At 37.9% G+C, this 13,263-nt stretch overlaps 1 long non-coding RNA gene across 1 annotated transcript; it reads left to right on the top strand.

Annotated features, from left to right (window-relative positions):
- The first annotated feature begins 528 nt into the window (after window positions 1-528).
- On the top strand, window positions 529-3,465 carry LOC139148150 (uncharacterized). Its single transcript, XR_011555887.1, has 3 exons — window positions 529-650; window positions 1,698-1,797; window positions 3,137-3,465. It is a non-coding gene; the product is annotated as an uncharacterized lncRNA (long non-coding RNA).
- The last annotated feature ends 9,798 nt before the right edge of the window (window positions 3,466-13,263 follow it).

Below are 13,263 nucleotides of genomic sequence, written 5' to 3'. Positions count from 1 at the left end.
AATGAACATGTTTAAAATCATGATATGTAGAGGAAAGATGCCAGATCAAAGTAATTGAAGTGTAATTTTAATAAACTTCGAATTTTTCATTTGGTATAGCCTAAGGCGTTTGCACACATAAACACACATCACACACATATAAAATATTCAATCGTATAGTTTAGTATTCGCAATGACTGAGACGTTTATACAGCGAATGAGTAGACACAATACTTGTCACAATCAGTGTTGTTTGCCAATTATAAGCAAATAATATGCAAAAACTGCAAATGTATGTAAATTAACAAAATTCTAGCTATGCTAAGTTCTGTCCCTTTGCAATTTGGTCAGGCTACGGCCCTGGTGAATGTAAAGACATCGGAATTTGATAGCAATCTAGAATGGTCTTCATGCACATTATTAATTGAAAGGGTCATAATATAAGATTTATTGTCCTTATATGCCGGGCCACTTAGAAGTATTACGCCAACAGATACTATTCCGTTTTAAATCACCTATCGCTCTGTTTGATGTATGATTTTATAGGTTTTGCCTGCAATTTGAGTGTTGCCTTGGAGTGTTATGTGTGTACTGGACCTGTTGCTGGTTGTCGAACCGGTTTTGAAGACAAAAAGGCTGATTGTGGTTCTTCCGACTCTCAACGTTGTTATGTAAGTAAGTTAAATGACCCACCTGCTCTATGTGTACATGTATGCCTCCCACCTCTGTATCTATCAATACATCTTCGTTTGTCATGGTCTCTTGTCCGGGCAGCTGAATGCTCACTGAAATTAGACTTTGGACGAACGAGTCGTTAGAACATCTGATTTAAGTTAAAGCGTCACGCTTTGTATGTGACCTGTGATAACCTATCACGTACTCGCTTAGTACATGTATTTAAGATCCGGTGGTGACGTCCATGATGAACGACCTCGAGAGAACACATCGTATTATATGTTAAGAGTTTGACTGACAGTCAAAAAGAAAGCAGTCAGCTCTATTTAAAATAGCAATTATGTCTTTTTTAACGAGCACAACTAAAGTGGCAAATATTTGACCTAGCAATTAATTTGCCTTACCGTTCCAAACATTGCAGTGTCATAGTGCATGGTGGTATTTATTTATTTATTTATTTATTTATTTATTTATTTATTTATTTATTTAGGTAGACCAACGGGCATAAAGCCCATTTACAGGCACCTAGAAATAAAATTTAACATATAAAAAAGAAAACTATGCGCAAAAAATAAAAAGTGACAACACAAACATAACTAACTAACACGTAGTTAAAAATAAAACAATCGAGGAAACTAATAAAAACATGCACCCTGCAGCGCATGCCGAAAGGTGAAAATAGAACTAAATAAATCAATATTTGGATGATCTTTTAAGATTCGATTGATAGTATTTAAACATCTTAAAATTGGAGAGTATTTCCTGAGATTAAATCTAGAGGCACTGATGCGGAAAATGTAACTATTACGCAGCTGTCTGCATGGTACGTTAAAAGGTATTTTATACAATATGGACGAACAATTAAAATGTGCATTGACAAGTTTGAAAACAAAAGTGCCATCTAAAAATTTACGCCTCCTTACCATTGGGGGAAGCTTAAACCTGGTACTGAGAGAATAATACTCTGCTGAAGTATATTGCAGATTTGTCTAATGTGAATCTAAAAGGCGTTCCTGTTTGTTCTTTCCTTTGCTATTTCCTAGGTTACTCGAACTGAAATTAATGGGGAAGTGACAGCATTCGGCAGGAGTTGCATCGCTGCCTCACAGTGTGACGATGGATGCAAGGAGACTTCGCTTTTGGGTAATGAAATAGGCTCATCTGATGCATACGAGAACTTATTAACAACAATAAGTTTACTACACATTCACTCATTACGGCCTTCTTGGTACAAGAGTACAAACCAGATATTATTGTCTTTATCACGTGCACAAGCCAAGTTTGTCCTCTCCGAACGAAAAATACGGGATTTATTCTCTGGTCGTTCTGCGTCACGACGACCCGCGTCTATGTCATCAATTTTGGTGCGTCGGACCTTTTTTGTGTCGATCTCCTGTCCTTCTGTGTGCTCGTCAAATGTAAACAAACAACATGGGGGCCGGTATGACTCCGGCGATCAAAATCTGTCTGACGTGAAACTATCGTAAGTCATGATTTAGAATCTGACAAATACATCCAATAGGCAAATTTTGAGCCCTTGTATTTTGGTTTTGTCGCCAAATGGGAGGTTCGTATTCGTATAGACTCCGCCGACGCCAAACTTTCGAATCACTGTGTGTTTTCATGCAGTAGACATACGGCTTCTATTGCAATAAGGGGGTCAGGTGCGTTGTCCAGGCCTAAAAGGTCATTTCATGAAATCGATGTTTTCATGGACAACGACAATAGTAATCCGAGCAATGAAAACACATATTGTACCGCCTGTATATTCCTAAGGAATTGCGTGAGTTATTTGCGGAAACATCGAACTCGAAGCTGGTCCCGTTACCGTTGGATCGGTAGGCATTGTAACCAGGGTCAGGCGCGACGTTACACAGTGTTTCTGCGGTCAAGATTCAGTCGATTTTTGTTCCGAAAAATAGCGTATCTTTTTCTGCGGTTGATTTCTAGGCCTATCCTATCTTTGATATAGTGTATAACTTTGCGGAAGGTACGTGTAGACCAAGAGGTCGTCTGGTATTTGCTCCATACATGAAGAACGCCGTGTTTCTCGCTCACCCTACGGACGACTGGAAATGATTGACAACTTGCCCATGGTGTATTAATATTATTCCTAAAGTAGTTCAAAAGTTTAAACACGGAATCGTCACAAAAACTTCCTTTACTTCGCAAAAAATAACGAATTCTTGACCTCTGCATATGATAAAGATATTATTCCCTAATACTCGTGACGTAATGAATGTGTGACCACTGGTCTTCGATTCGTGGTGACACGGTCACTACGTCACTCGTATTTTCCTTCGCTGAGCGAAAGAAAATATTAGGGAACAGTATCTAAGTATATTTTAAAAGGAGTCTAATTTTAGAGTTATGAAAGCTACTAGTGCGTGGCACTTGAGTTATTTATATGTCGCTATCTCCATTTTTAGCAGCGGTCTCATGACCACAGTATTGCCATTCTTTCATTTTTTTAATATTTCAGGTGTCAAAACTGAAACTTGTCAACAATGCTGTGACACAGATCTTTGTAATACGGGGAACACTGGAGTGTTGTTCACACCCATAATACATCTGCTGGTCGCCGGTACGGTTATGGCTCTGGCAATGTCTGCAATTATGTCAGAGTGAACGGCTGCATTTGCCAATCGGTCCAGATCTTCGTGTGTGAACATGAAATCTGATGAGTTTTCTTCTCATATACACAAGCCATGACAAAGCTTACCATGAAAAGCCAAATGTTTATCTCCGATGGCTTACTTAGCTTTAGATTTTGTTTTTATTAGGATATTAGGATACAGATCTGGAAATTTTGCATGATGGTTTAACTGTTTACTCCAAGCGTTTTTAAAATGTCCACACTCCACCATTGACATTAATTAATTAATTAATGTGAGCCAAACCTGTATATGGTAAAGAAAGGGTTAAACGCACTCATAATCATTTCAATTACTAAGTTGTCAAATGAGGACAATATGAAACATAATTGATTCCAGACATGTTCACTCTTACTTGTATTTTTGACAGGAATTCGCGAAAAGACTGAAGCTAACATAATTGCAAGTTTATATGCGATATTTTAAAAAAACTTATGGTCAGTTTGGAAAATAATCCTTCATGTTTTGAGCATGTAATTTTTCGTCAACATTTTTTTATTCATCAATGTAAGCAACACTTAATCTTCTATTGATATGTCGAATAAAACTTTCAATCCGCCGGCACATTCCAAAGTTTGTCTGAATCATTATGGTTTATTTGCATATGTAATATTGAGCTTCCTCATATGTATAAATATAATTCAAGAAATAACTAATTCATTATTGAATTAGTCGTTTTCAGTGCTAGGTGATATTTTCTGTGCTATCGTTCGCACGTTCCACGTGCAAGACATCGAATCTTGGTGCAGGACAGCTGGCTGATTTATCTGCAGTATTAAATGCAGTATAAATGTCGCTAATTTGAATCTTATATAAGTTTACGACTCTTATTCATGGTAATGTTTTCAAATGACTAGCATCTCAATTTACATTCAATATTAGATTGCGAAACTTAGCGATGGAAAAACTAGTGACAAGGATTTTTGACATATATGGAAGTCAGTGATTCCAACAGATCAAAATTACAGAAAAAGGGCACGGTGGAAACTCCATTGGCCTGAACATGTCATAAAAGTTAATTTTGTTATAAAGATCACTATATTGAACTGAATGCCTTTCATGAAATGAATGTCATTGAAAGTTTGACTTACAAGGTGAATTTATCGTTGTAGAAGGGCAAAAACTTGGCGGCGGCCTCCTGTACAGTTAACTTTGGGGAGTCCTTAATTTTCAGACCGTACCAAACAATTTGGCACAATATACTGTTATGCCTGCGTTGGGTCGATGAAGGGAGGGGCATGGGGCGATGTGAGCTCAGGGGTTAAAGAACCGAAATACGTTGAACAAGTTACATCCACGCCTCGGCTTTATCGCTAAAACGCTTCCGTCATGTGAGCTAATAAAGATAATTTCTTAATGAATCTGAAGATTCGCTTGGCATGCATTCACATGCCTCCCATGGTGTCGGCGTGGGCGAAGGTTTTTTAGGATCGACAAACTGAAGAGAATGACGGTCAAATGAGAGAACCGAGGAGACTTGGACAACGAAAAATAAACCCTCAATTTATTGTAAACAAGTCACCGTTGATGGAACAGTCCCCGCTTGTCCATTTTGTTATAATCTTTTGTGTCTAGGTAGCTGTGGTCTAGGTAGCTGTGGAATGACATTGATGCAACGAGTGTATCAGGCCTGTGACTTGCATAATAAAGTAATCTGAGGAAAGTTCAATAAATGACTCATCTCTGCCGGTAATGACCACTGAAGGAACTTTGATTACATCACACATAACGATGCCCTCACTGCCTCTAGTGTCATGACGGCACATACTATACACATGGTTTGGTGGAATTTTCGAAATGGTATGGGATCGGGTATGTTGTTGTAATCAGCCATTTCGGATCATATAATGAAACAAATTAATGTGCACAAGAATGCAGCCATAGTATTTTATCTTTGTATCACGTTTGAACAAAATCAGTCCATCGAGGGACAGTGACCTATGTTTATGTTTCAAAGACATAAAAAAATCACACCAAAATTTAAATCAAATGGCTGTCTATTGACCATATGGATCATAGCACAAAATTAGTAGACATGCATATGTATGCCATAGTACTTTATCTTTGTACCAAGTCTCAACAACATTGGTTAAGGAATATTTGCATATGATTCAGCCTCAAAGACATGAAAAAATAAAAAATCACCATCTGGCAACGATATCGGAAAAAAATGACAATCTGGCAGCCATATTGGAACATGTCACGAAGTAAATTGACATGTATATGTATGCCAAGTTTGGACAAAATGGGTGTCATGACCTTTGAATTACGCTTCAAAGACATGCAAAATTCCAACAAAATGGCAGTTCTGCAGCCATATTGGATCCTATCGCAAGGTTAATTGATACATGCATATGTATGCCATAGTGCTTTGCCTTTGTGCCAAATTTGAACAAAATCGGTTCAAGGATGTTTGAGTTATGGTTCAAAGACATGAAAAAATCGCAACAAAATGGCCGCCTCACGCCCATATGGATCGTATCGCAATATAATTCGACGTGCATATGTAGGCCATAGTGTTATGCCTTTGTGCCAAGTTTGAACAGAATCGCTTCAAGGATGTTTGAGTTATGGTTCAAAGACACGAACAATTGCAAACAAAATGGCCGCCTGGCGGCCATATTGGATCGTATCGCAATATAATTCGACATGCATATGTAGGCCATGGTGTTATGCCTTTGTGCCAAGTTTGAACAGAATCTGTTCAAGGATGTCTGAGGTATGGTCCAAAGACATGAAAAATCGCAACAAAATGGCCGCCTTGCGCCCATATTGCATCGTATCGCAAAATAATTTGACACGGATATGAAAGCCATGGTGTTATGCCTTTGTGCCAAGTTTGAACAAAATCTGTTCAAGGATGTCTGAGTTATGGTCTACAGACATGAAAAATCACAACAAAATGGCCGCCTCGCGCCATATTGGATCGTATCACAAAATAAATCGATGTGCATATGTAGATCATAGTGCTTTGCCTTTGTGCCAAGTTTGAACAAATTGGTTCAGCAGTGTCTGAGAAACTGTTGATGACGGACGGACGGACGGAACGCACATACGGTACCCACTGTATACTAAAATATAAATGTGGAACCTGGACGAATTATCGGACAAATCAAATGAATTGAAGGATTGGCATCACGTAGGTCAGCAGAAATTAAAAGCAAGTGGAAGTATCGATGACATCGAACACCCAATGTCCGGCAAGGTTCCAACCAAGACTGTATTAGTCCTGTTTCAAAATGACCTACTATTTATGTCCAAGACACATGTACTGGCCACAAGGATTGGTGCCTCTGATACTACAAGGTCCACTTACAGCGCACTTATTGGCTGACCCCTTTCTCTTAGGTCTCATTAGTAAGTAGTATTGACCTTACTGCACTTTGATTGCTACCTTGTGTCCTTGTGTTAGCCTCGTTCTGTGAGTGTCAATTTGGCCCCGAATACAAGCTAGTACTATTCAGTTGTGATATTTTGACGATATATTGACTTTCACTGATTTGAACTAAAGTCTCAACCTTTGTAATGAATCCCATGAGGTTGAAACTTGTGTATTAGAAACACCTGGTCTAGTGGCAGTTGTATATGACAGTTGCCAATGTACAGACTGACCATTCAGCTGTGTGTCATGGTGACCATAAGCTTATACTTGACTATTATTATGCAAATCAGTTCGTGGTATCCATCACTTTGGACATCAATAGCATGGTAGAAGTTGAATATAATACTTTTTTTGGTGGGAATACGATTCACATGAATAGGTATAGGTTACCAACTGTATAATTACAACGATCAATAATGTGCATCTTTCTCTCTCTCTTAAAACGACTCTTATTTCTACTGAACAGTCAGTCCTCTTTTCTTATTTGTATGACTGCTCTTACCATACACTGTTCCCCTAATGGACATAGCTCAGCAGTGTCACTACGGTTCAAATGTACACCGTCACGGTTTGCCAGATTTCTATAGCAGGATTTGGTCGCGCTTTCCGCAAGAACGACGAAAATGAGACCAGCAAGAGTTACAAAGGATATTTAAGACCACACTAATTAATGGCTCGGACTACTTAGCTGCAACAACAGCCACGCATGCAAAGCTAAAAATTTGTCACGAGCAGCGCTAGCTACATTTAACAAGCTTGAAATCGCAATCAGCGCTATACAACTTAACCTTCATGAATAAAAACGGCCCCAGGATCTTGTACAGCGGGCTTCTATGCATACGTATACGTGATATGCGTATGTAGAAAAAGAATAAAAATGAAAATTTCTTGAAAGCCGTCTTTCTGTCCCTCTGTCTCTCACAAAATTTTGACAGTGCTCTTTGACAGATGAAGTGAGCAATGCGCGATTTGATAGCATGCTTTTGCGAAAATGTTTTGACCAAAAAACATTACGGGGATAATAGTTTTTGACTCGCCTATGTGAGCTTTCGATAACTAAAGCAGTAAGAATCGTGGATTAAATAATTTGCACCCGGTTTTCACCTGAAGGTCGTCATTTGAAACAAACCCAAAATTTTGGCAAGGATTGCACGCCATCAGGGGGTGACTCATCCCACTAAGATGGCGTGGTCACTGTTGACTGTATTCACACTGATTCGTGACAAGAAGAGATTGGATTTTCATGTCATAGTTAACATATTATTGAGCTTTTGGACGAACTGGAAATGGCTGTATGCACTGAACCTTCGAAAGTGACAGTCGTCTAATTTCATTTCGCTTAATTTTTTACGAGCGCCTACAAGCGATAAGTGACAGGGGACACGTACATCAGGCATTTGATGGAAAAGCATGAGCGTCAAAATCGACCCCAATAAGAACAGAGGAATCGGAATCAATTTTACTTACTGGAAAATGTTAAAAGGCAATTAAGTTAAGCGATATTACTTCTACGACTCTCAAAAGAAAGTATGCAAAGTTCTGTCTTACAAAATACCATTTTATTGAATAATTTGTCCTGTAGATAGAATTTGCCTGGGGGCAAAGGCAGTTAAAAGCACTGCGTGAACTTCTAAACTCTCGCGAGAGTAGAGAAACAAATATAATTTTTCTTAAAAACTATGAATTTTGAGCGTCTTATCACTGGACCATCGTGTTCTCGACCGTACAGAGAACTCGGAGGCAAAAAACCGCATCCTGCAATCTGGTATTCGAGAACGCCGCGACAAAAACCTGGTAGTACAATGGTCACTTTGACAACGCGACTGGTGTTGCCTATAAATATCAATGTTTACCGTTCGAGTTTCTCACATAGAAACAGAGACCTCAACCACTGGGATCAGTAAACGAACTCGAAACAGTTAAGAAAATGTACAACTTAATTGAGGGTCGTTTGTTTGAATTATATATTTGTAATTGTTATGGGTTGATACAGCATGTCAAAATATAGACTTGTACTACGATGCCACGAGCAAACGTAGCGAAATCGACTCACTTAGTTACACCTGTAGGTGCAGGAAGTATGTAGTCTCGAGGTGAGGGCATCAGATGGCTCGTCGCTCGCTTGATCTGACAACAGTAAACAGGTGCCTCACTGCAGAGGGAAGATGTATTGCTGTAACCTTTATTTTATCATCGAAGGAAACGTTTCAGCTCTGCAGTTACTCTAACATCTGTCCTTGAGAATGTGAGTTCAGCAGGACAAAAAGAAAGGGGGCCTTGATTTTCAACGGCTCTAGGCATATCCAGTCAAGCAAACACATGATATGTGGGGGAAAACGAACATTAAAGAATGGATATTGTTATGTCAAAAGACATTGCTATATACAATTATATTATCTCATGCTCCGCGCACTATTTATAAATTAGTGCATGTACTATGCAAGTGTAATCAAAGGTTCTCTTTTGCACCTGAACACGCCATGCGCTTAAGTTTATTAAGTTCACCGTCTAAACAAATAAAGCCGATATAGTGCCGAGCAATCACTTCTCTTCTCGAAATAGGAAAATTCCACTCTTGTTTACGTATGTATAACCTTGTCTATTTCTGTCATTGCCGAGAATGAAAGTGACCAAAATACTAACTATAAAAACACGACAGTACTCGTATTATTACGTAGCCAAGACAACAAGGCGAAGCCGTTTTCATGTTATAATTATCTAAAGATAGAACCCATAGCTTTCAGGATCAGTTCAACTTTAAAGCCCTTTTGGCGATCCCTGGTATAGCCTTTGTTTTAGTCTTTAAGAGGATTAAGGAGGTCTGATAGCCTTTTGTTTTTCATTGAAATAAATTTTATGATGATACAATCAGGCGCCAACACAGGCCTTTAAAGATCGTCGATTATTATTATCATGATCAATACTCGCCTCACAAAGTAATCATTTTCCTTCAAAACATTGACAATCTCATAGTTGTATAGACGAGTTAATAATACACACAATGTCTTAGTCATTTATATAATCAATATGAGATACCATCTGTCCTGTAAGACCACATTAACCGTGTCTAGGCAGGTTGGGCTTGTCCCACTTCAACAGCCAGACTCAGAATTGCGCCACGTGTAATTTAACCCCCATCACCATGTTTCGCCCAAACCCATTGTTATCAATTGTGAGTGAATAAGAGGTGAGCAGATCAAATTACATGTAGGTGGGTAGTGCCAATAGCACTTAACCCGTCCACAACAATAGAGGGTTGCTTTGTGTGTGTACTGTAGTTGGCTCCCGTGCTTTGCCTCTGCACAATGTCGAAGTACAAAACAAATTCAAAACAAAAGAGAGGAGAGAGCGAAAGAGAGAGAGAGAGAGAGAGAGAGAGAGAGAGAGAGAGAGAGAGAGAGAGAGAGAGAGAGAGAGAGAGAGAGGATTATTTATCGCTAAATCATTTTCCTTTTTTTAGATATAATATTGAACACATCGACCTACAGGATCACAATGTCTAGAGCGCTTTTAATCGTATTAATCTTAGGTAAGTCACGGAAGATACTATCGCGGACTATGATTCTGACATATGCAAAACAAACAATATAGGGGATACTACTGTATTCTACTTATACTCAGTTCACAAAAATATCTACATCTCGCCCGAAAATAAAGTTTGAGACCAAAAAAGAATAAAATGGTCCTATACCACCGTAATCTCCAAAACGCTTCAAAAATACAAAACGAAATTGATTTTGACGCCTGCGCGAATATTCGTCATAATCTAGACCATTGTCTATCTGCTGAAAAAGAACAATCTTGATTTATATTGACTCTAGAATCAGTGCTTGTAGAGACCACAGATAGATTAGTTAAAGCGATGAAATTCATTTCTTCGCTTCGATAAGTGTGTATGTGCGATGTATGATAGTGAGCATGCGTGCGTGAGTGCTTCACGAACTCTACAACGTGTTGAAAGGTCTCAGTCAGAAAAATGTAACAACTTAGCCGGCTATTGAACCACTCTTTTTTGGGAGTGGAGATTTAGCCGACTGGTTCTGTCTCAGGCCTCTCAGCTAGGCGACTGATGCCGTATGTTGTGGGTTCGAATCCGATTGAAAACTATCCGTATTTCCTACATTGACAAATAACGATGACAGTGTAAACGTTAACAATTAAATAATTGTATGCACTTCTTCACTGATTGTTATCTGCTGAAAGCTGTTCAACGATCAATCAATCAATCTATCTATCTATCTATCTATCTATCTATCTATCTATCTAGCTAGCTATCTATCTATCTATCTATCTATCTATCTGTCTGTCTGTCTGTCTGTCTGTCTGTCTGTCTATCTATCTATCTATCTATCTATCTATCTATTTATGCATCTCTATATATGTACACACTAAATATAAATATAAAGATATATATATATACATATATACATATATACATGTATATACATATATACCATACATAATTTATATATATATCTATATCTATCTATCTATCTATATATATATCTATATATCTATATATATATCTATATCTATATCTATCTATCTATCTACTATCTATCTATTATCTATCTATCTATCTATCCTATCTAATCTATCTATCTATCTATCTATCTATCTATCTATCTATCTCCCTCTCTCTATATATATGTATATATATATATATATATATATATAATATTATATATATATATATAATATTATATATATATATATATAATATATATTATATATTGGCATTGATTTTGACGCCTGCGCGAATATTCGTCATAATCTAGACCATTGTCTATCTGCTGAAAAAGAACAATCTTGATTTATATTGACTCTAGAATCAGTGCTTGTAGAGACCACAGAATATTTGATGAAAATCTCGAATGCATTTCGTGTTAGATATCGAAAGAGTCATAAGGATTTATATGCCAGGCGACTTAGTAGTGTACGCCAACATATACTATCCTGTTTTGAATAAGCCATCGCTATGTCGCACATAAGGTCAATCCGATGAATGATGTTGCAGGTTTTGCCAGCAAGTTGAGTGTTGCCTTGGAGTGTTATGTGTGTGCTGGACTTAGCGCTGGTTGTCGAACAGATTATGAAAACACGAAGACGGACTGTTTATCCGGCTCTTACAGTTGCCTTGTAAGTTAAATGACGCGCATGCTCTATTTGTCTACCTTCTACCGCTGTATCTATCAATATATAATGGTTGTCCTCCGGAATAAAAGGACGCGATGCGTCCGCCGTTCTACATACTCAGTACGCCCAAATAATCACGTGATGCCGGTACAAGTAAACCCACATGTGTGTACTGAACGCGTATGGAATACACGTACGTCTGTGCGCGTTTGCGCACATGGCTTTGTTTGTACCGTGGTCGATTCTAATTCCGGGTTTGGCCTATTCCGTGTGACTATGTTTAAGATTCAAATGCTCGGATGTGTATTTGTCTAATGTGCATCTATAAAGCATTCCTGAAAGTTATTTCCTTTTTTATTATCTAGGTTAGTAGAACTGAGGTTGATGAGAAAGAGACAATCTTCGCCAGGAGTTGCGTCGCTACTTCATCGTGCGACAATGGATGTGTGGAGACTTCGCTTGCGGGTAATGAAATAGGCTTATTTAATGCAAACGAGAACCCATAATAAACAATGAACTTACCAAACATACACTCATCTACGACTGTCTTGGTACAAGAATGAAAAAAAAAACACCATATATTGTTATCTGTATACTTTAAAAGGAGTATATTTATAGAGTTATGAAAGCTACTAACGTGGGGCATTGGACTTCTTTATTTGTCGCCCTTCATTTTTTGCAGGGGCCTTATGAACATGAAATGCTTTCATTTTTCGTAATTTTTAATATTTCAGGCATCAAGACTAGCGTTTGTCAAGAATGCTGCGACACAGATCTGTGTAATACGGGAAACACCGGAGTGTTGTTCACACCTATCATACATCTGCTGGTCGGTGGTACGGTTATGGCTCTGGCAATGTCTGCGATTATATCTGAGTGAACGGCTGTATTTGCCAATCAGTTGAGATCTGCATGTGTAAAAATTGATGAGTTTTCTTCTTATATACACAAGCCACAACAACGGTTACCGTGAAAAACCAAATGTTTGTCTCTAATGACAAACTAAGCTTTTTGAGTGTGTTTAATTAGGACGATCAATTAATCTGGAAATGTTAAATAATGATTTAATCTGTTTACCAAAACCCTTTTAGAATGTCCACTCACCATTGACATTAATTAACAAGAGCCCAACCTGTACATGCTAAAGAAAGGGTTTAAAACACTCATAATCATTTCAGTTACTAAGTTGTTAAATGCGGACAAAATGAAACAGTATTGATTCCTGACATTTTCTCTTATACTAGTTTTTGGACAGTAATTTGAAAAAAGATCGAAACTAACACAATTGCAACTTTTATACAAAATAAGATATTTGAGAAAATGGTTTCGGTCAGTTTGAACAATGTTCCTTCCATGTTTTAAGCAGCTTATTTTTTCGTCAACACTTGTATTCAAACAAATCAAATATATTATATCCATCCATGTAACCACTTAATC

Source organism: Ptychodera flava, chromosome 2 (genome assembly GCF_041260155.1).
Source record: "Ptychodera flava strain L36383 chromosome 2, AS_Pfla_20210202, whole genome shotgun sequence".
Taxonomy (NCBI): domain Eukaryota; kingdom Metazoa; phylum Hemichordata; class Enteropneusta; family Ptychoderidae; genus Ptychodera; species Ptychodera flava.
The sequence above is the reverse complement of the archived record's forward strand: the minus strand, read 5'-3'. Positions and strand labels throughout refer to the sequence as shown.